Raw genomic sequence first — 25917 nt, 5'->3', positions numbered from 1 at the left:
TAAATCGCACTTTCAGCACTGTGTGGTGGGGGGCTTAAAGCGGAGGGGAATAATGTCATCAGCTTTCAGATCTTTAAGGAGCTCTAGGATTGGAATGAGAGAAGCATTCCTAGGTTGCCTAGCGATAAAGCTACGCATGATATCATTCTCCCGAGGCGGGCGCCCCCTCCCGTTCCTCCCCCGCCCAGTTTTCCTTCCTCACTCCCTCCACTTCCCTCCCACGCTGGGGTTCAAAGTACAGCCGAGAGGAGCGAGGAAGCCCGAGCCGGACGCGCCGCCGTCACGTGCGCCCGCACATGCTCCGCGCACGCGGCACCGCACGTGAGAGGGGGCGGGGCGGGGGCGAGAGGGGCCGGCTCCAGGACTGACGCGCGTGCGCGCTGGTCCCTGCACCCGTCGGCGGGGGGCTGGGAGGCAGGACCGCAGAGTGGAGGGTGGCGGAGGCGGAGGCGCGAGGACGAGGACGCACCCTTGGGACAGCTGCGCAACTCTGCCTTGCTGCGTCTCAGGGGGCCGGCCTTGGATAGTCATTGCTCCCGAGTGCAAGCTGGCTCAGACTGGGGACTCCTCGAGCCAGTCTGACACAGCAGTTTTCCGAGCGGTCCTGCCGCGCGCGGGTTCGGGGCAGGTCGGCAGCCGTCCCGGGCGGGCCTGGGGGCGGGAACTTCGCGGCTGGAGGAGTGACAGCTCGGGCGGGGCGGCTCCAGGACACGGCTGACTTTGGCCTGTCTGGGTCCCTGGACCGGGTCTTGGAGAAACCCTCGGCTGTGGGTGGGGCTGAAGTGACTGCGGGAGCAGAGATCTGGGCGAAAGAGCTTCAAGTACAGGCTGGTGGAGGCATTGCATCTTTCATTGGTCTGAGTTTTACAAATTAAATTCCCACTAATTATGCACTAGGGGATTTATTTAATTGTGATACACTATATTAGGACTTTCCATGCAAGGTGTAAAGTAAACAATTTTATAGCAATAATGGATTCTGCGTGATGCAGTAAAGCGAGGAAAATTAATGTAGTCGCGCTGAGGGATGGATTTTTCAAGTTACATTTGAAAATATTTAAAAAGCACCTCAGGAAAAACGACTAAGTCTTACAGTAACTTTCTAAAGTGATCACGTTATTTATTTTTTTATTTTGTAACACAGAGAGGTGCACATTTATAAACCATCTAAAATGAATAGATGGAATTTGGAGTTCATAATGCCCTTTAGATAACTGAGTATACCCAGCCCTGTTACAAAAGTAGGGAAGCACCACAACCCCCTGCAAATACGGCTTTGGTCATGTGATGGAAAACGATCTCGGGGTTGCCAGTGATATTTAGATAGGTCAGGTGCCAGTATTTGCTAAGATAGAGTAGTTTTAAACTCTCCAGTCTAAAGGGCACAGTGAGGGCCATCCTGGAGACAGACTGCTATTAGCTAACAGATGTTCACAAAACGCAAGACAAATTCATGGTATTTTGTTTGCCTTTTTTGTTTTATGTATCCATACTGTCCTGTAATTGAGTTTCAATAACACTCCCCACCCCACCCCCAAACGTTAGGCTGTTTGCATGAAACAGCTTAGTTATTAATAATATTCTGAAAGTAGAAAAAGCAAAGACAAACTTCAAACATTCACTGAACAAATATATACTGAGCTCTTACTATGTGCCAGGCATTGGGGATACAGCAGTGACCCGTACAGACAAATTTATCACCCGTCATGGTGCTTAAAACTGGTAATAAAGCCTCACAAGTTCCTAGGCATTTGCCAACAACTTATTATTAATGTCAACTAGTCGTCATATCCCTTTGCGCTGGATTTTTTCAATTGACGCATATGAAGAACGCCAGGTGAAAGGACTGATTCTCTAGTCTCATCGTTGTCACACCCTTTCTCTCCTCCCTTTCCTTCACCTCTTTGGAGCCAGCTAGCTTCCCTGCTGACCTTCTAGCAGGAGAGGCTTGATCCTTTCCCAGAATAGTGTACTTACTTCATCCATCTGTCTGTAACACTCAACCCCCAGATGTCTGGATTGCTAATTCCCCTCCTCGGCCCCTGTTTTTAGGTCTCTGCTCAAATGCACTTCTTCAAAGAGGCCCTCCATGAACAATCCATAGGCAGTACATAAAATACATCCCCCACAACATCATTTTCTAATTAGTTTTATTTTTCTTCAAAACAGTATCACCATTGTCATTGTGTGTATACAGTATATTGATACATATGTATATATGTGTATAAATAACTTCTTTATTGTCTCTCTCACTAGAGGTGCCCCTTCCGGAAGTGCGGTGGGGGCCGGATAAATGGCCTCAGGGGGCCGCATGCAGTCCCCAGGCTGTAGTTTGGGGACCCCTGGTGTATCAGGTATTGTACTACGCACTGAGGATACACTGATAACCAGATGTTGGTTCTTGCCTTGGAGAAAACCATTGACTAGGGGACAAAGTTTACCACACCTGGTAGGGCCAGGAAAGAGCTGAAGCATCTGGGATAGTCAAGCCCTAGGGGTGTGTGTGTGTGTGTGTGTGTGTGTGTGTTCCACACGGGTCACATTTACAGGGACTTTGTTAATTACTGTTTGTCTAATGCTGAGAATGGTACCTGGCAAAATAAATAGGTATTTATTTATTTGCCTTTTGTAAATAAAAGATGTATCAATTCTCAATAAATATTTGCTGGATGAATAAATGAGTATCTCTGGCAAGCACTTCAGCTTGATGACCTCATCAAAAACAACAGCACACAATCTTTCAAAGCATCTCGTTCCATATTATGAATCTCTTTCTTTAACATGGAGCACCTGCTGTGTTCCAGGCACTATGTGACATAGAGATGTCAACAGTGGTCAGGAGTCAAAAGCAGTTAACATTCTATACCTGCAAATGGGAAAAGAATTAGAGTGATCTGGAAACTGAATGAGTTTTATTATCACAATAAAATTATAGCTATGGTATTTAAGCATGAATAGAGTTTCCTTAACAGTCCAAATAATTACAACTTATGTTAAAAAAAAATGCTTACTTGACTGAAGTACCTTCTTTGAAATTTAAAATCAAAGATGATTTTGATCCTTTCTTATCCCCTGAGTCAGAAAGAACAAGCTGCAGCAGCCTTGTAGAAGAAGTGAGTTTCAAAACATATTGAAACTCAGCTCCTAGATGTCACCTGAACCTGTGTAGAACTGAGTGGGACCCTGTAAATGTGACCCATGTGGAACACACACACACACACCCCTAGGGCTTGACTATTCCAGATGCTTCAGCTCTTTCCTGGCCCTACCAGGTGTGGTAAACTTTGTCCCCTAGTCAATGGTTTTCTCCAAGGCAAGAACCAACATCTGGTTATCAGTGTATCCTCAGTGCGTAGTACAATACCTGATACACCAGGGGTCCCCAAACTACAGCCCGGGGACTGCATGCGGCCCCCTGAGGCCATTTATCCGGCCCCCACCGCACTTCCGGAAGGGGCACCTCTTTCATTGGTGGTCAGTGAGAGGAGCATAGTTCCCATTGAAATACGGGTCAGTTTGTTGATTTAAATTTACTTGTTCTTTATTTTAAATATTGTATTTGTTCCCATTTTGTTTTTTTACTTTAAAATAAGATATGTGCAGTGTGCATAGGGATTTGTTCATAGTTTTTTTTATAGTCTGGCCCTCCAACGGTCTGAGGGACAGTGAACTGGCCCCCTGTGAAAAAAGTTTGGGGACCCCTGTGATATACAGTAATCATTCAGTACATGAATGTTGAAGTTCAAACCCTCTTCTCCATTCCAGCAATCATTGTCCTAGTTCCAAGCTGTATCATCTCCCACCTGAGTTATTGTAAAAACCTGCTCAGTGGCCTTTGTCCAATCTTTCTCTCCTCATGCATTGGCTACTCTGCCAGCACAATTAACTTTCTAAACACCAATAGTATACTAAAGAATAGAGACTCCCCATTATATGAAGAAGGCATGAAGGCTTAATCCTTCCCTTCTAGTTTCCCCCTCCTTCTGTTCTCTCTCTTCTCCTATATTTCCCAACCAGAACATGGGCTCCTAAGGCCCTAGCTGCACTGAACTCCCACAAGTTCCTGAATATGCTTTGCAATCCTAAATGTTTGTCTTCAGGAGGAATAACCTCTATTTAAAGGCCTCCTACTCATGCTACAAAACTCAGCTCAAATTACATCTCTGTGAAAACGTCCAAAATTATCTTAGTCAAAACTTAACCTCACCCACTTCTTTGCCTTACATTCTTTTAGCCCTTTCTGTAAATCTCCGCTTCAGTATTTAAAAATCTTATTCTACAAACATTCATGTGCAACACCCTGGAGACAATCTGCTAAAAGCTAACAGTCACAAAACCCAAGGCAAATGCATCGTTTTGCTGTTTGCCTTTTAATGATAGGTGTGCACACTGTCCTATGATTGAGTTTCAATAACACTCCCAAACATTAAGAGAGGCCAATATTACTCAGCTCCAACTAATTGCAGCCAGGTGAAAATGTAGCCCAATAATTCCAGATCCTCTGATTTTTCTAGGGGAGGCTGAAATCTAGATTTCAATTTGGTTTGCTTTCAAAATGTTGGCAATTATTTTTTAAAACTTCAAAATACTATTCATTACAAATGTAGCATATCTGTAAATATTAGTCAGCCGAGAGAAGGCCATTTTGAGACATCTGCTTTAAAGGGGGAGAAAAGAACGATCTGGCTAGAGATTTTCTTCAAGCATTTAATCCAAAACTTCCCTGATGCAAGGAGCCCTGAAGTTCTTGAAAATGGGCAGAGGGGGAAAAGCAATGAGAACAGGTACAGATTAACGTCTCAATAAATTATTCTGTCACACTAAGACTGTTCACATTGCATTGTAATTAATTGTGTCTCTCACACCTGGACACCCAAATGCTTCTGCAACTCCAATTGGTATCACCTCCTGCCTCCACTTGGTCCTTTCTGCTGTGTGTCAGACTGTTTACTTGTTCTTGGCTCCTTCTCAAGTTTCTCTTATGACTCTTCTGGAACTCTCTTTCCCACTTACCTCAAGACCTCTACTTATCTCAGACTCCTCGCTCTCAGGAAAAACTCTACTTCATGAAGATAATTCAGCTCACTGGGTGTAATTTTCCTGACTCTCAACCCTTCCTACCTATCTCCTCTCACACCCTTATCACTCTTCCTACTGCTGCAGAGAAAGGAAGGTCACCACCCTCTTCAGAGCCAACTCTTCTCTCTGTGCCATTGATAATGTATTAAAAATATCTATTAAAACTCCATTATCAGGCCCTGGCCAGTTGGCTTAGTGGTAGAGCATCAACTGGCATGTGGAAATCCCAGGCTGGATTCCCAGTCAGGGCACACAGGAGAAACAACCATCTGCTTCTCCTCTTCTCCCCCTCCCTCCCTCTCTTCCTCTCCCACAGCCATGACCAGATTGATTTGAGCACATTGGCCCTGGGCACTAAGGATGGTTCCGTGGAGCCTCCACATCAAGTGCTAAAAATAGCTTGGTTGTGAGCGTGTCCCCAGATGGGCAGAGCAGTGGCTCTAGATGGGGGTTGCTGAGTGCATCCCAGTTGGGGCACATGCTAGAGTCAGTCTCTCTATTTCTCCTCCTCTCACTTGGAGGAGGAGGAGGAGGAGGAAGAATAAGAAGAGGAAGAAGAAGAAGAGGAGGAAGAGGAAGAAGAAAAGAAGGAGGAGGAGGAAGAAGAAGAGGAAGAGGAGGAGGAGGAGGAAGAAGAGGAAGAAGAAGAAAAGAAGGAGAAGGAGGAGGAAGAAGAGGAAGAAGAAGAAAAGAAGGAGAAGGAGGAGGAGGAGGAGGAAGAAGAGGAAGAAGAAGAAAAGAAGGAGAAGGAGGAGGAGGAGGAGGAAGAAGAGGAAGAAGAAGAAGAAGAGGGAGGAGGAGGAGGAGAAGGAAGATGGAGGAGGGGAGGAGGAGGAGGAGAAGAAGAAGAAGAAAAAGAAGAAGAAGGAAGAAGAAGAAACTCCATTATCCTTTCCATGCAGTGAGTCTAAATCTCTGTTAAGGGAGCTCTGATGTTTATTCATCATTGTATTCCTGGGGTCTAGTACACTGCACAATAAACATGTATTGAATAATTGCTTTTTTTTTTTAATCTAGGGGTTGTACCACAGTTCCTAAAAATTTTTCTGGAGACATAAGACAAGAGTTGACACCTGATGCTTTGTAGGTTATTGATCTAGAGAGAGTAGTTTCCCCTGACTCCAAGCATGGGCTAAATTTGGAGGAGATAATCCAGGAGGGAATGTAGCTGGCAGGCTAGGGAGTTTCTCCTGGGTCAGGTTGGTACCATCCAGCTGTGAGTTTGCTGTATTAATACCTTCTATCTGTGGTCTCTAATTACTGCTGGTGAGGCTGGCCTTTGGCACTTGCTGAGGGGAGCAAGAGGAAAGTCTCTATGACCAAAGTGTCACATTGCTCTCTGTTCCCCTAGGTTCTACTGAAGATACCACTACTTCATCAGCAGATAGTCTCTTGGAAAAAGAGATAAATGCCAAGCCCTCTTATTCCTTGTATGTTTCAAGAAACTTTTCTCCTCTTTCCTCTAACTTTTAAACTTTTAAAATCTGTCTATTTTGATGGTATTTTAATCTATATAAATTATATAATTTATCTTTAATCCTATTTTCATGTTTTAAATAAGTATCTCATATTCTATTTTAATTTTATTTATTTATTTATTTTTCCCAGAGAGAGAGAGTGAGAGTCAGAGAGAGGGATAGATAGGGACAGACAGGAACGGAGAGAGATGAGAAGCATCAATCATCAGTTTTTTGTTGCAACACCTTAGTTGTTCATTGATTGCTTTCTCATATGTGCCTTGATTGTGGACCTTCAGCAGACTGAGTAACCCCTTGCTCAAGCCAGCGACGTTGGATCCAAGCTGGTGAGCTTTTTGCTCACACCAGATAAGCCTGTGCTTAAGCTGGCGACCTCGGGGTCTTGAACCTGGGTCTTCTGCATCCCAGTCCGACACTCTATCCACTGCACCACTGCCTTGTCAGGCTCTCATATTCTATTTTATATCTTCCTTATTATCTTGTTGTCTTTCAACAGCTACTTAATTTTAATTTCATCTGTTTAAAATTATTTCATAACTGATTTCATTTTGATTTTAACAAGTTATTTTAACCTGATTTTCTTTTAACTTTTATTTTCTTGCTCTAATCTTGCTTCAGCTTATTTTAAAGCCCATGTGGTACTCTGTTTTTTGAGTTTTTATAGTTCTCCTGGTTTAAAATTTTGCTTTTAAGATTTTCTCATTTCTCAATTTTCAGCTTTTAATTGGTTTTAAGGCTTCCAGAATTCTGTAGCATCACATTTTAATCTTTATTCTCTCTTCCTTTCTTTTTGGCACTGTAACTTTTCCACCTTTTCTCTTGCTTGTTATCTATCTATCAATTGATCTAGTCCAAATAATGACTTGTAAAAGCACATTGAAATTCAGAAAACTTCTCTGCCTTTGTCCTCCCTTCTGCCAACCATCAACATAAAGACATTTTGGGGGGGGGGGCTTAATGTTGATTTTGACACAGCATTCTATGCATTCTTTGTTTTTACACTGTCTATTTTTAAATCTATAATTTAATCTATAATTTCTGTTTTTTTTAAATCTATCATTTCTAATTCTAATTAATTTCTCTTGGTTGCAAAGAACAAACTCATTCCAATTAGCTAAGATGATGGGCATTTTATTGTAAGAATGAATGTGCAAAAGAGGAAACAAATCTCATCCACTATGTGGGACAGGCATCTTGCCATTATTTTAGAAAGTCCACAAAAAGAGTGGGGACTATTGTGGATTTGTGCCTCAAAGGCACTAGTACAAAACAAGCAAACAAATCAGAAGCAGATGTAATATCAATGTGGAACTCTTCACTCTTAACTTTGTTAATACACATAACCTTACTAAATCTGAATTTCAGAGATAAGAAGAGAATCATGTGGATACCCAGGAAGAAGAATCAAGCCACCCAAAAGAAGATAAAAGGCCAATATCAGGTAACTTCAGATTCCTCCATGTCTATTTTTTCATCAGAAGGCAGAGGAGTAAGTAGAGTTTATACTCAGAAGTGTGGTCTATTCACCAACAGCACTGGCAGCACGTGGGAGCTTATTAGAAGTGCAGAATTTCAGTTGCCATTCCATACTTATGAATAGAATCAGTATTTAACCAAAATTTCAGGTGACTCCTTTCTTCTTATCTTTAATTTCTTTTTATTGATTTTTAAAGAGAGAGAGAGAGAAACCTTGATTTGTTGTTCCACTTATTTATGCATTCATTGGTTGATTGTTGTATATGTCCTGACCAAGGATCCAACCAACAATCTTGGCATATGGGGATGATGCTCTAACCAACTGAACTACCTGTTCAGGGCTTCAGGTGATTCCTATGCACATTAAACTTCTAAGAGAATGAAAACATGATGTAATTTTTAAAAACTCACCCAAGGAGTCTTTAGTAGAGATACAATGAATTAACATTCTCAAATCTGAAATAACTAAAGCAGTGGTTCTCAACTCAGGCTGCTTCTTTGAAACTACCTATCAATTGCAACTTTCTTCTTTTTTCTAAGAGAGCTTGTTTATGTAATTTTTTTTGAGAGTAGAGATATTTGTCTGCACATTAGAACCACTTGAGAATTTCTTTTTAATTTTAATACAGAATTGATGCATAGATTACACCCTCAGACAACTTGTTTGATCAGTCCAGGATGCATTGTAATGACCTTGGGAACTTCTGAATAATTATAGGCTGCCAAGGTTATTACAATATTCAGCCAAGGTCCAGAATCACTGAATCAAGGGAAACAAAATTCACAAACTCTTTCTGAAAAAGTTACTGAAAGATGTATACCAGACAACAAAGAAATGAATCAAAATAAAGAGCTCAGTATGAAGAAGCTGTGGTGAGAAGTAACTATTGAATTAATTTAAAAGTAAACTACAACTAAATAATTTTGAATTTTGATTAAAGAACATAATGGTGGAGCTGTAGAAGGTAAATATGCTATTGCCTGCCTCCAATATTTTTATTAATGTTTGGGGCACTTTAAAAAATCCATTATTTTCTGTGTTTTTACATTATTAGTTAGCTCTTAGGGTTTCATACAATGACTATTGTTGCAGGTCCTTCCTTTTGCCCTCCTCACCACTGGTAGGCTTTTCCTTAGGCAGTAAACTTGACAATGGAAATGGTGACTTACCTTGTTGTTCTGCTCTCAGACTGAGTTTCTAAAAGGGGGCGGAAGTATGGAATAGGAGAAGACTCAGGAAAGCCTTGTGATATTGGATCAGAATTAAAGGTATCACTATGAACTCATGATTATATTTATATAAACTACACAGCTCTTGCCTCTCTGAGGCCTGCCTTGCAGATTCCAGCCTTCAGCTGCCTCAGCCTCGGATCTCTTCCTGCTCAGCTCAGAGGGACTGCTATCTCTGCTTGGATTTCAGCCTAGCCTACTACACTGCAGTCAGAACATTTTCCCCAGGCTGAGAGCCAGGATTGTCAGGAGGCTCACCTCTTATGTTTCCCTGCCTTCAGGGATTGATTGCACCCTTTCATTGCCTACTCCACCTTGTATTGCTTATTCTTCAATATCTGAAAACACTAGTTTTATAGTTAAGGCAAGAGGGCTACTACCAAATACTCCATCATAGATAAAAGCAGAAATGCTGCTTTTTGTTATATCTTGTTATCTGTCAATTGATATGGTTAAAAAAAACTATATATTTGATAATATATTGTTAAATTATTGAAATTAATCATTATATTGTGATTATGAAAGAACTCTTTTTCTTAGGAGATATCTGCTGAAGTACATGGGATAAAGAGTTATATTGTCTACAACTTGCTCTCAAATGGTTCAGTCAAAATAATATGAATCAGGTCCTGGCTGGTTGGCTCAGCAGTAGAGCGTCGGCCTGGCGTGCGGGGGACCCGGGTTCAATTCTCGGCCAGGGCACATAGGAGAAGCGCCCATTTGCTTCTCCACCCCCCCTTCCTCTCTGTCTCTCTCTTCCCCTCCCGCAGCCAAGGCTCCATTGGAGCAAAGATGGCCTGGGCGCTGGGGATGGCTCCTTGGCCTCTGCCCCAGGCGCTTGAGTGGCTCTGGTCGCGGCAGAGCAGCGCCCCGGAGGGGCAGAGCATCGCCCCCTGGTGGGCAGAGCGTTGCCCCTGGTGGGCGTGCCGGGTGGATCCCGGTCGGGCGCATGCGGGAGTCTGACTGTCTCTCCCCATTTCCAGCTTAAGAAAAATACAAAATAATAATAATAATAATAATAATATGAATCACAATATTATGTAGAGGTAGAGGGAGCAAGAGAGAATGATAAAGAATATATGAGAAATATTAGCAGTGGCGAATCTAGATGAAGTAAATGGGAATTCCTCACACTATTTTTGTTACTCTTCTAGAAGTTTGAAACATTTTCAAAATAAGTAGTGAACGAACTATCCCCTTGAACTGAGTTGGTCTTAGTGATTCACATCCAAAGTTAGAGTATGAGAGGAAAAATAATAATAACTTTACAGTGAAGAAACCTGGTAAACACCACCTTTAACTAAGTGACCAAAGTTAACAGCATCAGTGAAAAGTCATGTGGTTATCATGTACCCACTTCTATTAAAGTTATAAACAGATTTTCTTACTCAAAGTTTACAACCCAAATTAAGAAGTAATGGAAATCCTTAAATATATACCTTTTCTTAAATACCTTTTCAAATTGGGCAAATATTAATTAGACATTTCATATCAATTTTATTCTAAGTTTATAGTCCAGGGAAATTTATGACATTTGTATAAGACAGTGCTTTTTAAATATGTCATAGTTCTGTTTTAATACCAATGCCAATAATACTGAATGAATACCATTCATAATATTTGAATGACATTTATGAATCTGTTTAAAAATTATTGCATATATATATATACACACATATTTGTGTACACATATATACTTCTTGTCATTAAGAAAGGAAGAAAGAATTTTTATTTAAAAATATATTTATCTTTTAAAAATTTCTTTCCAGTTAGAATGCAATATTAAGGGTGTGGGCTTTGGAGATTGACTACCTGGGTTCATCTGTTGGATTTCGTAATAGTACCTTCATCACTGAGTATTGTGAGTGTTGATACATATATATGCATTAGATTTGGAGCAAACTGTGTCCCAGAGAAGAGATCAACAAAGAGCTTTCACAGGCCTGGCACATAACAACAAACTCTGAAAAATAATAGTTATTATATTATATTATATTAATCATTGTTTGTCCACTACTCTTAGATCTTGTTTGTGCTAATCAGAGTCACTGGATTGGTGGCCCTTGGGCAAAGTGCATTTCCTACTCCAGTCAGTTCTGACTGAGGAAAAAGGTCACAGGCATATAAGATGGCTGTCCCACTCACTAATTATTGGGCCCACTTTCAGTGGAGGCCCAGAGCATGGGAAGAAGGGTCACACTAACAAATCTAATACTCTAGTCTAAGGTACCTGTTGCATTGAATTTTGGGCAAACTGATCATTGGTGTGGGTGAATACTCCTGAATTGGGTTTTTAAACAGTTGTTCTCCTACTAGGTGACTTCACTAAATTATATGTTTATTAACATTTTTTATTTATTTTTATTTTTGTATTTTTCTGAAGTTGGAAACGAGGAGGCAGTCAGACAGACTCCCACCTGCGCCGAACCGGGATCCACCCAGCATGCCCACCAGGGGGTGATGCTCTGCCCCTCTGGGGCATCACTCTGTTGCAACCAGAGCCATTCTAGCACCTGAGGCAGAGGCCGTAGAGCCATCCTCAGTGCCCGGGCCAACTTTGCTCCAATGGAGCCTTGGCTGCGGGAGGGGAAGAGAGAGACAGATGGGAAGGAGAGGGGGAGAGGTGGAGAAGCAGATGGGCACTTCTCCTGTGTGCCCTGGCCGGGAATCGAACCTGGGACTCCTGCACGCCAGGCTGATTTTCTACCACTGAGCCAACCAGCCAGGGCTAACTTTTAATATGTTTAATGCCCTTCCTTGAAAACGACTGTGCCCTAATTGCCCTAATCCCTGGATCCTGTGAAAGTGTTACCCTAAACAACAGAAGAAATTTTGCGGATGTGAGAATAGGAGATTACTCTGGATTTTCTAGGCATGCCCAATCCAATCACATAAGTCTTTAGAAGTGGAGAACCTTTCCTGATTCAGTGAGAGAGGAGAGAGAAAGAAGGAGGAAAGCCCTGAAATGGGAGAAGGACTCAACCTGTCATTTCTGGCTTTGAAGATGGAGGCAGGAGGCTACCAGCTAAGGAATGCAGAAAGCGTCTAGAAACCAAGAATGACCCTCAGTTGAAAGTCAGTAAGGAAACAGGCACTTCAGGCCTACAACCACAATGATTTAAATTCTGCTGGTAACCCAAATGTGTAGAAACTAGATTCATCCCTGCAAACTTCTGAAAGAACACAGATTGCCAACACTTTGATTTTAGTTTAGGGCTACTCATACCAAACTTCTGATCTATAGAACTATAAGAAAATGAATTTCTATTGTTTCAAGCCACTGCATTTGTGGTTATTTGCTGTGGCAGTGAAAGAAAACTAATAGAGTAGGCTTCATTGGGTAAGTGAGAATTCAGTGAAGACTTGGAGGAGGTGAGAAAGGGAATCATGAGGAAATCTGGGGGAAAGAACATTCCAGGCACAGAGCACAGCAAGTGCAAAGGCCCTGAGTTAGGAGCATGTGCAGCATGTCCAAGGAAGAGCAAGGAGGCCAGTATGCTCGTACAGAGTGAACAAAGAGGAGGCCCATAGGAGATGATATCAGATGAGGAGGGCTTGCCCACTCAATTGTGAAATCAGACTGACTGTACTTCTTATTTAAACTTGGAGAAAGATAACCACCTGGACCTTCTGAGAAATTAGGCACTGAGGCCACTGTCTACCACTACCCAACTTCATTCATCTGAATGAGTTTGGAGCAACTCACTGTTTGGCTTCTTTACCTATTGGTGAAAGCCCACTCTCATTGTTTGCCTCGTTAGAACCCAGAGTCCTCAGTTTTAAGGAACTGGTTATCTGGCCTGAGGAGTTGGCTTGCCACAGTTTGAGCCACTTCGAGGGTTACTGTGGCTCTATTCCTTTATATTCAGTAAACTCTCTAACACTGGCTGATGGAGATTAACATTCCTTTCCTGGAAAGTTGGTTCTGGTAAGAACGCTGATGTGCTGGGTTTTCTCACAGGATTTAGGATCAGCCCTCAAGATACGTAGAACTTTTAATACTCAACTTCCCTCCCTACATTTGTGGCTTTAGTCATTTTATCTTTCTAGCTGTTGGAGAATATATCTTTTGGCAGAGGTTAAGGTGAATTGCCAATCTTTATACATCTGTCAAGCTTCAAAGCACTGTTATCAAGCACCCAAGGCCACATTTTTCTTCCATTTTGATCTAGGCCTATCATAAACTTGATGTGATTTGTCTTAACATTGACAGTTTCTGCCCAAGGCACATGTGCTTGGTTTGGAGTACATGACAACCTTTACTCTCACAGTGGGAGAAGCTGTGCTCTCCAGCTCACACAGAGAACAAAGTAATTGAATCAGAATAAGACAAAAATATCTCCTAAATTCATTTTTGAATTTCCCCCTGAATTCTCCAGTTAGGATACTTTTTATACTTAAATTTCTTATTACTGCTCACAAAATTACATTGATTATATTGATGTCATAGTGGGTTATTGGATTTTGATTAATTATTAATCTAGGCATCTTCAGTACCATAGTAAATATTTTTAAAAAAATAATTAGCTCATTGATTCACTCATTCACTCAAAATGACTCTTCTAAAATTTTAATGCCTCCAGTATTGGAAATAGGTAAAATTTGTTGGTGCTGACCATTGATTACATAGTTGAGAAATGCATTATATTACTTTTTACATCATGGGTTGATAATATTTTTGCAGAAGTCTTATCTCATGAGAATAAAATACTCTACATTTAGTATAAACTGACACTATGTTAACTAGAAAAAGTACAATAAATTTTACAATTGAACTTAAAAGGATAAACTGATAAAACATTTTATTATGTTTTATAACTGAAAAAAAAAATAGTGTTCCAGATTAATAGCTACAGTGCCCTGTGAGATGTCATGGACATGAGGGAACTGATCCCAGTAACTCTCTCCTTCTCTTGCTGAGGTCTCTGGATGATTGCAGACATTACCAAGCTCACAGAACTTCCTTGGGAAGCCTGCCAGTGTGGCAACCAGTCAACACAGTGTCTCAGGAGCAGCTCCGCAGAGTGAACTTTGACAGAGATGTATACAGAAGGTGCCTCCTTAGTGCAGTTGGCAGCGCGTCAGTCTCATAATCTGGAGATATATATACAGGTTATTTCCTTTCTCACACTGAACTTCTATCAGCCAGCTACTCTTCTATCAGCTCAGCTACCTTTCCTTCACCAGAGCTTCTGAAATCCATAATAAAAACAGGCAATTAGATGAAAATAGAATAATTCTAAAAATGGCATTTCTCCCCAAATTTGGTGATGTTTGTCCTCCTGGGAGATGGAAGGTCTCACTGTGTGATCTCCCTCTGGGTCTTGACATCTTGGACCGGCCACATTTGCTTTTTAACCCTGGGGATGGGAGGTGGAGGTGGGGTTGCATAGGAAGCTGAGTATTCTTGACATGTAACTTTAAGGACATTGGCTTAAATCCAAAAGTTCTCTCTCCAGTGTTCACCTTCAGCAGAGAATGCGTGTCCAGATGATACAAACCCTATATACCATCTAGAGAACGGTAAGATACCTGGGTGGACAGTGAGATGAAGGTTGTTATCAGGTAACCCTACTGATGTAAAAGCACTGGCTGGGCAGACAAAGCAAAGGCAAAAACAGGCTGAGGTCCTGACTGCCGAACCCTTTCCTTTGAAATTGGGTACTCAGCATAGCTCATTCCGTTATGTGGGAGCATCCCTACTGTAAATTCTACTTTGATTCAAAAGATCTGAGGTACGAATTTTGGCTCTACTATATAATTGTGTAAACTTGGGCAAACCACTTACATATTTTTTGTCTGTTTCCTTATCTATATAATGGAGATCATGATGATATAAGGTTCATAAGTGTTTGGAGCTTCATAACTGTTAAAAACGCTAAGCAAACATTGCTTGTACATAGTTGGTTCCCGGGAAGCCATCTAGTGTAGAGGTCAAGAGCATGGAATTCGAAGTGAGCTAGCCTGGTTTGAATTTCACTTATCAGCTTTGTGATAAGTGAACTTACCATCGTTATTTCTCAAAATCTGTTTTCTTGCCCCTAAAAAGGATGATTTTTAATGAGATAAGATAGTCATAAAGATTAAATGACATAATATAAACTCTCCTTGTATTTGCATTTCTTTCTGGGCGAGTTCAGTGGTCCTGCAATGCCATGGAAAGTTGAAAAGGAAGGAAGACAGCTTCCATTTGGTATGATGGGCCTGCACGGCCCAGCTGCATTAGGGCCTTCCTGGGGCCACAGACCCTCAGCTCCCACATAGCGCCTCTACGCCGATGGCCCTGGGAACTGTAGTGGTTCTGCTCTTTCTGCTTTCCCAGACAGTGTGGCCAACCTTTAGCCACCTGATAGGTTGTAAAACTAGTTTTCTTGGTCTCTTGCCACCTCATCGGTTCTCACGTGAGTTTTTTTTTCTAGGTCAGAGGATCATGAGTTCTTGGGTTCACTGTGGTAAGAGTCAGTAGCCACCTACTAGGAAGTTGCTTCACTAATGAGATAACTCAGAATTTCTCCTGAAATTTCAGTCTATTGCTGAGTAACAGATGCCAGTATCTAAAATCCACATAGCTCTCCCATTTTTCTAACTTGAACAATTAAATACAGCTTAGTCAGGAACATCGTAGGACTCTCAGGCTGTCAAACGCCTGTAATCACATTTGGACTGGTTGGCATCTCTTACCTGGAGAGCTCTGCAGTTAAGCAAGTCACGTGGCTGTCTAGTCAGGTCAGGATGGCCGTGCCTGTTAGGCAACTGTTCCCACGAACAGTCTTCATGTTTCCAGTTTGGAAAAGAGGTATGATCACGGGTATTTACTATGTGCTTCTTAATACGTATGTGGAGCCCTGTGCTAAGCGCATAACATGACTTAATTCATTTAATTTATGAAGTAGCTGCTACCATGTAAGAAAACCCGGGCACCAAGAGCTTAAGCTGCTTGCTCCTCAGTCACACAGCGGCCCTGCCCTAGGCTGTTTTGCCTTTTTTTTTTTATTCCACACTTTATTTTAGTAACTAGCCAGAGGGAAGAAAAAACATCGCAGAGTAAAATTTAATTTGTTTCTAATTACTACAGAGGACCATTTCTTTTTGCTGCTAAATTTACTAGATAGAATTTGATCCCTACTGTCATACAAAAAAAAGCTTTATAAATGACTGATTTTAATTCTGATTCTTAAAAATGTATATTTGGGTAAAAAATAATGAGAGTCTTACCATTTTAAGAGTTTTTTCCTTAATAATTGCTTTATTCCCTTGAAAGACTATTTTTTTAAGTTTTAGCTTTATTTATTTATTTATTTATTTTTTAAAATTTATTTATTTGAGAGAGGTAGGGGGGGAGAGAGAGAGAGAGAGAGAGAGACAGACAAGAACATTGAGCTGTTCCTGTATGTGCCCTGACTGGGGAATCAAATTGGCGACCTCTGCGCCCCAGGACGACATTCCAACCAACCAAGCTATCCAGCCAGGGCTTAATTGATTTGTACAGAGACAGAGAAAGAGGGGAGGGGAAAGGAAGCATTTGTTGTTCCACTCAGTCTTGGCTGCTTCCTGTGTGTGCCCTGACCAGAATCAAACCTGTAACCTTGTTGTTTTAGGATGATGCTCTTAACCAACTGAGCTAACTGGCCAGGGTATTTTTTGCATATCAGCAGTGTTTTGGCTTATTGGGACTTAACTTGCCTAATATGGGTAGGATAGGATACAAATAAATGCTTCAAAAATATCCAGTTGAAAATTTCACCTGGTTGATTGTTTTGTCACCTATTGTACTATCCTTGTTAAATCCATGTTTGTTCGTTTTCCAGAGAGATTTTCTTTAGATTAGCGATGTTATTTTGCTATTTGAACACTATCTGTTTAACAGTGAAATGCTTTATATTTAGTAAGACTTAGCAATATTTAATGAATAAGCAAATTAATTAATATGTATATTTATATTCATATCATATAAGAATATTCAATTTACAACTTGCCAGAGAACTTATTTCAAAAGTTACTATTCAAAATGAATTTTTCTTCATAGGCTAGCTACTAACCATTCCGTGCTACAGACCATTCCCTTCTGTGTAAGTAGCAGAGGTTGGATGGGGAGGTAGGGAGGAATGGAGAGATGCTTCACTTGGAAGGGGAGCCTGCAAGTCTTGTCTTTTAAACCTATGAGTCCTCAAATTCCTTTTTTATAACAAATATTTTGTTGTGCTGTTTTGCTACCCTGAAATGAAATCCACAAAAATATAGTCTCTATAATACATATATTCAAAAAATATGTATAAAGTCTTCATTGTAATATAAAGGAGAAATTAAAAAAAGAAGTATATATTTAAGTGTGAAAGTGCACAGATATAGCTACTATACAACACAATGAGGTGGTCAGGTATTTATACTTATAATGAATATATTTGAATTTAAGAGATGCAGGTCAATCTTCAAGTTGATTCTTTTTATAGTTGACATTTTGAGTAAAGACACATATGTATATTTAAATGTATACTCAATATCATGAATCAAGAGCTACCAACACAGACTGTTGACAGTGTGTTTTTCGGTGACTCTGTTCCGTAAGTTGAAATGCAATTTGTGACACCATTTTCAGAGAAAGTTAACAATTCTTGGTGAAGTTCTTTCTTTGACTTACCGGTAGTTGCATGCCTGGAACATTCATATTTATTGAAATCATGCTAAAAATAATGAGTGCTTATATGAAAAAAAATACTTAATTTCTAAGCTCTAAAAATTACACCAAGTTTTTTACCTGTAAATTTAAGGCAGGGCATTAAAGGTTGTGAGAGACATGTGACCATACTTTTTAATTGTTTGAGACTGCCCTATACATTGTAGGAAATCTGATATCCCTGGCTCTCCACTCTGTTAAAGGAAAGTAGTGTTATAGTCATTTGGACGGCCAGGAACAAGCCTGCAAATTTCCAGTTGCCCCTCATTGGTAGAACAGCCCGCACTGAGAAGCACCTCCCTGGAGGTTTGTGATAAACTGGGATAAAAACCTTTTTATTTTCTTGCCAGAGAGTCTGGAATTCATAGCAGTGGTTTTCTAGCATATTGTTTTATGGAACTTTAAATTCACTTTTTTTATTATTATTAATTTTAATGTGATGACATTGATAAATCAGGGTACATATGTTGAGAGAAAATCTCTCCAGATTATTTTGACATTTGATTATGCTGCAAAGTCAAATTGTCTTCCATCACCTTCTATCTAGTTTTCTTTGTGCCCCTCCCTCCCATAACCACCACTCTCTTGTCCATATCTCTGAGTCTCATTTTTATGTCCCAGCTACATATGGAATCATATAGTTCTTAGTTTTTTCTGATTTACTTATTTCACTCAGTATAATGTTATCAAGGTCCATCCATGTTGTTGTAAATGATCCGATGTCATCATTTCTTATGGCTGAGTAGTATTCCATAGTATATATGTACCAAAGCTTTTTAATCCACTCCTCCACTGACGGACACTTGGGCTGTTTCCAGATCTTCACTATTGTGAACAATGCTGCCATAAACATGGGGGTGCATTTCTTCTTTTCAAACAGTGCTATGGTGTTCTTGGGGTATATTCTTAAAAGCGGGATAGCTGGGTCAAAAGGCAGTTCGATTTTCAATTTTTTGAGGAATCTCCATACTGTTTACCAGAGAGGCTGCACCAGTCTGCATTCCCACCAGCAGTGCAGGAGGGTTCCCTTTTCTCCATATCCTTGCCATCACTTATTCTGTGTTGTTTTGTTGATGAGTGCCATTCTGACTGGTTTTCTATATACAATATCATATCATCTGCAAATAATGATAATTTTATTTCTCTTTTCCAATTTGGATGCCTTTTACTTCTTTTTCTTGTCTGATTGCTGTGGCTAGAACTTCCAGAACTATGTTGAATAAGAGTGGTGAAAGGGGGCACCCTTGCCTTGTTCCTGATCTTAAGGTGATTGCTTTTAATTTTTGCCCATTGAGTATGATGTTGGCTGTGGGTTTGTCATAGATGGCCTTTATCATATGAGGTATGCTCCCTGTATTCCCACTTTGCTGAGAGTTTTGATCATGAACGGGTGCTGAATTTTATCAAATGCTTTTTCTGCATCTATTGAAATTATCATGTGATTTTTCTCCTTCCTTTTGTTTATGTGATGAATCACATTGATCGATTTGTGACTATTGTACCAGCCTTTCCTCCCCAGAATAAATCCCACTTGATCATGGTGTATGATTTTTTTCATATATTGCTGGATCTGGTTTGCTAATATTTTGTTGAGGATTTTAGCATCTAAATTCATCAGGGATATTGGACTATAATTTTCTTTCTTTGTGCTATCTTTGCCTAGTTTTGGAATCAGAATTATGCTTGCACCATAAAAGGAGGTTGGAAGTCTTCCTTCCTCTTGAATTTTTTGAAATAGCTTGAGAAGGATAAAAGTTAGTTCTTCTTTGAATATTTGGTAGAATTCACTAGTGAAGCCATCAGGCCCGGGACTTTTCTTTGTTGGGAGTTTTTTGATAACTATTTCTATCTCATTTGTTGTAATCGGTCTGTTTATGTTTTCCGATTCTTCCAGATTAATTTTTGGAAGATTATATGTTTCAAGGTATTTGTCCAGTTCATTTAGGTTGTCTAATTTTTTGGCATACAGTTCTTCATAGTATTTTCTTAAAATATTTTGTGTTTCTGTTGTGTCAGTTGTTATTTCTCCAGTCTCATTTCTAATTTTATTTATTTGAGTCCTCTCTCTTTTTTTCTTGATGAGTGTGGTTAAAGGTTCATCGATCTTCTTTACCTTTTCAAAGAACCAGCTCCTTGTTTCATTGATCCTCTGTATTGTTTCTTTACCCTCTATGTCATTTAGTTCTGCTCTGATCTTTATTATTTCCTTCCTTTTACTACCTCTGGGCTTTACCTGCTGTTCTTTTTCTAGTTCTTTTAGATGCAGGGTTAAATAGTTTATTTGAGCTTTTTCTAGCTTCTTAAGTTCATAGCCTGTAATGCTATGAACTTCCCTCTCAGTACTGCTTTTGCTGTGTCTTATAAATTTTGAATTGATGTATGCTCATTATCATTCATTTCTGGGAATTTTTAAATTTCTTCTTTGATCTCATTGTTAACCCATTTGTTATTTAAAACATGCTATTTAGTTTCCAAATGTTTGAGCATTTTTTAGTTTTTCTGTTGTGGTTGATTTCTAGATTCATGCCATTGTGATCAGAAAAAATGCTTAATATGATTTCAATCTTCTTAAATTTGTTGAGACTGCTTTTGCGCCCTAACATGTGGTCTATCCTAGAGAATGTACCATGAGCACTTGAGAAGAATGTATATTCTGCTGCTTTAGGGTGAAAGGTTCTGAAGATATCTATTAGAGCCAGTTGATCTAGTGTGTCCTTTAAGTCTGCTGTTTCTTTGTTATTTTTTTTCTTGAGAATCTATCTAGTGATGTTAGTAGGAATTGAAATCCCCTACTATTATAGTATTGCTGTTGATCTCACCCTTTATATCCATTAAAGTCTGCTTTGTATATTTAGGTCCTTCTATATTAGGTGTGTAGATTTTTATAATGGTTATATCTTCCTGTTGGATGGCTCCCTTTATCATTAAGTAGTAACCTTCTTTATCTATTACTATAGCCTTTGTTTTAAAGTCCATTTTGTCTGATATAAGTATTGCTACCCCAGCTTTTTTTAAATTTCTATTTGCATGAAATATTTTTTCCATCCTTTTACCTTCAGCCTATGTGCATCTTTTGTTTGAAGGTGTGTCTCTTGTAGACAGCATATGTCTGGGTCTGTTTTCTTTTCTTTTTTTTGGGGGGGGTCTGTTTTCTTATCCACGCAGCTACCCTATGTCTTTTGATCGGATCATTTAATTCATTTACATTTAAGGTTATTAATGATATGTAGTTGTTTATTGCCATTTTATTCTTGAAGCTGTATTCCTTTTTTGCTATATTCTTTTTCCCCTTTGATCTGTTTACTACAGGCCCCTTAGCATTTCTTCCAGCATTGGTTTGGTTTCAGTGAATTCCTTGAGGTTTTTTTTGGTCTGGGAAGCTTTTTATTTCTCCTTCAATTTTAAATGATAACCTTGCTGGATAAAGTAGTCTTGGTTGTAGGCTCTTGTTCTGCATTACTTTGAATATTTCTTGCCATTCTCTTCTGGCTTCAAGTGTTTCTGTTGAGAAGTTGGATGTCATCCCTATGGGGGCTCCTTTGTAGGTGATAGTCTTTTTTTCTCTATCAGCTTTTAATATTTTCTCTTTATCACTTAGCTTTGGTGTTTTAATTATGATGTGTCTTGGTGTAGATTTCTTTGGGTTTCTCTTTAATGGAATTCTCTGTGCTTCTTGAACTTGTGCGAGTTTTTTCTGCATTAATTTAGGGAAATTGTCAACTATGATATGATTGAAAAAAGTCTCTATCCCTTGTCCTTTCTCTTCTTCTTCAGGAACCCCTATGATGCGGATGTTATTTCTCTTCATGTTGTCACAGAGTTCTCTTAGAGTTTCCTCAGACTTTTTGAGTCTCTTTTCTTTTTTCTGCTCTGCTTCCATGCCTTCATTTATCTTGTCCTCTAACTCGCTGATTCGATTCTCAGCTTCATTCATCCTGCTTTTAATTTTTTCTATTGTGGTCTTCATTTCTGATATTGTATTTGTCATTTCTGTCTGATTCTTTTTTTATTATTTCAATGTCCTTTTTTATATTTGCTATGTCTTTATTTAGGTGTTGTAAAGACCATCTATTGTTGTTCTAAGATCTTTGAGCATCCTAACAATTGTTATGTAAACTCTGCATCCAGTAATTTGGTTATTTCTAACTCATTCAGGTACTTTTCTGAGGATTTCTCTTGATTCATTTGTGTTGCATTTCTCTGCCTTCCCGTTTTGTCTGTGTATAAGAAGGTTTTGGCCACTAGAGTCCAATGGGTGTGGCCTGTGTGTTCCCTAGGTGTGATTTGTCTGCAGGTCCACCATCCCCTCTGCCACTGCTGCTTAGGGCATACTGGTATGGGCGTTGCCGGTGCCAGCCCACTGGGGTTGTTGCTGCAGTTTCTGCCTCTCCTCCACTGGAGGGCTATGATCTGGTACCCTGGTCTACAAGCCTCAGCTGCCTTGGCCTTCGACCGGCCCTCGTGAGTGGGGTTATGCCGTGTGCTCAGGCTGCAAGCTTCAGCACCACAGGCAGAGGTGAGCATCTTTGTTTAGCTGTGGGTCTCCACCAGTTCCCGGGCTTTTGCCCCGTCCCTGTAGGAGGAGCCAGCTCGCAGGTCTGCTGCAAGCCTTGGCTCAGTGGGCCCCGGCTCAGTCGCGGGTCTCCACCTATTCTGGGCTTTGGCCCCACCTTCACAGGAGGAGCCTGCTCAGTGGGCTGTAAGCCTTCAGTTCCACGTGCACGGTGGGACTGTGCAGCCGTGCTGAGTCGCAGGTCTCTACCTGTTCTCAGCTTTTGCCCTACCCCTGCAGGAGGAGCCTGCTCCAGTCGGCTGCAAGCCTGAGCTCCGCAGGCCCGTGCTCAGTTGCCGGACTCCACCTGTTCTGAGCTTTTGCCCCACCCCCTTGGGCAGAGCTGGCTAGCGTGTAGGGCTGCAAGCCTGGGTACTGTGGGCTGGGTAAGGCTGCACACCCACACGTGCCCTTGCTCAGTGGCGGGTCTCCACCCCTTCCAGGGTTCTCGCCCTTAACCCGCAGGTGGGGTTGCAGGCCCACCACAGGAGGGCCTGACCACTTTCCCGCATCCACATCATCCCCTGCCAAGCAAGACTGAGCTCACACCCGGCCCTTAGTCATGGCCAGCAAGCTTTTTGCCCTTGCCTATGGAACCGCGCTTCCGCATTCCGCTGCCATCCACCCTCTGGCCAGCCCTTAGCCGTGTGGGCAGGGGCGCTGCAGCTCAAACCCTAACACTCCATAAGGCCCTCCTTCTAAGCGACTCTGCTCTGAGTGCGGTGAGAGAGCTTGTTTGGCTTGTGTCCTGCTTCCCTTTGCTGGTATTGCTGGTTCCACAGGAAATATTCACTTCAGATTTGGGGAGTGACTTAGCCCAGGGGTTAGGGTGGCTGTCCCTCAAAGTGTTTCTCCCTGTGCCTCCTAGATTATACTCTCTTCCTGCTGCTCCAGTTCTCTCCTCTCTCCCCATCTCCTGGAGCCTGGGGTGGGTGGTTGTGAGAGAGGTGGTCTGAGTGGTCCCTTTAAGAAGAATCCTGGGTCTGAGAAATCTGTCTCTTTCTCACAAACAGTATCCTGACTTGTTTTGCAGTTAACACTGTCCCTATGCCTCTTCTAGGCTCTGGGTTTTCAGGCTGGGGCTTTGTTCCTGGGGCTCAGGACCCTCCCCTCTCCGCCATACTCAGTTCCCGCCACGTGAGTCCGTTCAGGCTGTCTTTTGCTCCTAGTAGCTGGGCAGCCCTCTCTGCGTTTCTTCTTTTTCTACCAGTCTCAGTGTGGCTTCTTTAGTGTTCCTTTGTTATAGATTCCTCTTAGTTTAGTCCAAAGTTGGTTTTTCCAGATGATGGTTCTTAAAATTAAGTTGTAATCCACTTTGGTTCTGGGAGGTGGAAGTTGGTAGGTCCGCCTACTCCATTGCCATTTTTCCACCTCAATCCACTTTTTATAACAATTTTATTGGAGCCCTAGCCAGTTGGCTCAGCAGTAGAGTGTCGGCCCAGCATGTGGAAGTCTCGGGTTTGATTCCTGGTCAGGGCATACAGAAGCGAATTTGCTTCTCAACCCCTCCCTCCCTTTCTCTCTCTCTCTCTCTTTCTCTTCCCCTCCCTCAGCCAAAGCTTGAATGGTTTGAGCAAAGCTGGCCCCGGGTGCTAGAATGACTCCATGGCCTTGACCTCAGGTACTAAAATAAAATAGCTGGGTTGAGCAATGCCTCAGATGGGCAGAGCACCGTCCCCTAGGGGGCTTGCTGGGTGGATCCCGGGAGCGCATGCTGGAGTCTGTCTCTGCCTCCCCGCTTCTCATTTAATTAAAAAAAAACAAGAAAACAATTTCATTTGGAAAGTCTTCTTGGAAAAATTGAACACAATACTGCAAGCTATGTTTTAGCCAACTTCTTCTGTAAGGGAACGCTAGTCTCACTTTTAGGCTAACTGAATAACTTCCCATGTCATGGCAAATAGGGTCATTTTTGCAAATTGCTTTCTTTAAAATATGGACTTCTAGATTTTTGTTTCTGTTTAGGACATTCTGACTCTTCCAGAATTCAGACCAAGGTGAGTGACTGAGTGTGGGTTTTGTAATGGTGACCAATTCCTTGACGTGGCAGAGTCCCTCTGAAACCCGCACACTGATCTGTCATCACAGGATTAGCTGCTAAGCGGCCTCAGGGAAACGAGTTGTTCCTGTTGTTCAAATTTATAGGAAATAAAAATGACCAATCACTATGAGACTGTCCAGAGAAACTAAGTTTAAAATAATCTCTTAGATTGTGTTACTTTGTCACTTTAGAAATGAGTCATGCAATGAGAGCAGATGCAATATGTTCACTGCTATTTCTTTTTAGGCAAAGAAACACCTTAAGTCCTTAGAGTAAGAAGCCCAGCCTCTCTTAAAAGCAATACAGCAAAGCAAATTAATATAAACACGAACAGCAAACTTCTTAGTGAGTATATCTTCATTGTCTCAGAATTTCAAGTAAGGCATCAAGTTGTACTGTTTTGGATCCTAGAAAGTTTGATAAGGGTCACTGCTGCCCCCTAGTGTAAGACTGGTTCCTGCAGACAGTTGAGAAGAAATATATGGGAGCCCATGGGCAAATGCATGGGAAATAAACAAAGACGCTTTGTTTAAATAATGCAGATTTTGATGACTTTTTAGTATATCATTTCCTTAGAATGAATAATTATAACACTTTCTTGTAACTGCCTGAAGAAATAGCGCTTAAATATTTTCCTGTTATTGCTCAGGGTTTGACTTTCTCATCATCATTTTCTGCTTTTCCCACTGCAGGGCTGGCTATATGATTTTCAGGGCGCACTGCTAAATGAAGACGCAGGAACCCTTATTTAAAAAACAAGAAAATAGCACCATAGGAGGTACTAAAGTACTTTTTCCTTTCTCCTACAGTCTTTCTCTTGACTTGTTATGGTGTTTTTATTTGCACTTGTGGGGGTACAAAAAATATAACTTTTCTTCCATATTCTAGCTTCTTCTAGCTGGAATAATAGTCAAATTAATAGAGACAAACAGCTGAAAATGTCTGAAGTTTATTATATGAATGTACATTCAGGGATTCATAAAAATGTGACATTGGGCTGTTTAGGTTTATAGATCATTCTGGACGAAGGAGAAGGGGCAGGAGTCTGGGATTCTGTAGGGAAAGTACTTACCTTCTACAGGCGGGAGAAAGAACAAATGTGGTAAACAGAGTCTTGCTGGGGCAGGCTTTGCTGGATTTGTTCCTGTCTGTCATATATGTGCTAATCTCTAGGTGCTCAGGTGAGTGTGCTAAGGTTCCCTTCCTGAAGCAGGTTTTCTGTCTGAATTCCTTTAGGCAGGAAAAGGGGGGGGTCAAAAGTTTTTGCTGAGTCTTTTGTTTCTTAATAACCAGGTTAAAATCAATATCCCAAAAGGTGCTTTTTGGGGTGGCGAAGTTTTGGTCCCCTTCATTATTTAATATCATTCTAAAGTAAAAGCACATTAAA

General features: G+C 41.0%; 1 long non-coding RNA gene across 1 annotated transcript; it reads left to right on the top strand.

Moving 5' to 3' along the window:
• Nucleotides 1–219: 219 nt before the first annotated feature.
• On the top strand, nucleotides 220–14469 carry LOC136328970 (uncharacterized). Its single transcript, XR_010730122.1, has 3 exons — nucleotides 220–321; nucleotides 7923–7998; nucleotides 14185–14469. It is a non-coding gene; the product is annotated as an uncharacterized lncRNA (long non-coding RNA).
• The last annotated feature ends 11448 nt before the right edge of the window (nucleotides 14470–25917 follow it).

The sequence above is a fragment of the Saccopteryx bilineata genome, chromosome 1 (genome assembly GCF_036850765.1).
Source record: "Saccopteryx bilineata isolate mSacBil1 chromosome 1, mSacBil1_pri_phased_curated, whole genome shotgun sequence".
NCBI classification, from domain to species: Eukaryota; Metazoa; Chordata; class Mammalia; order Chiroptera; family Emballonuridae; genus Saccopteryx; species Saccopteryx bilineata.
This window is presented reverse-complemented; position numbering and strand designations above follow the sequence as displayed.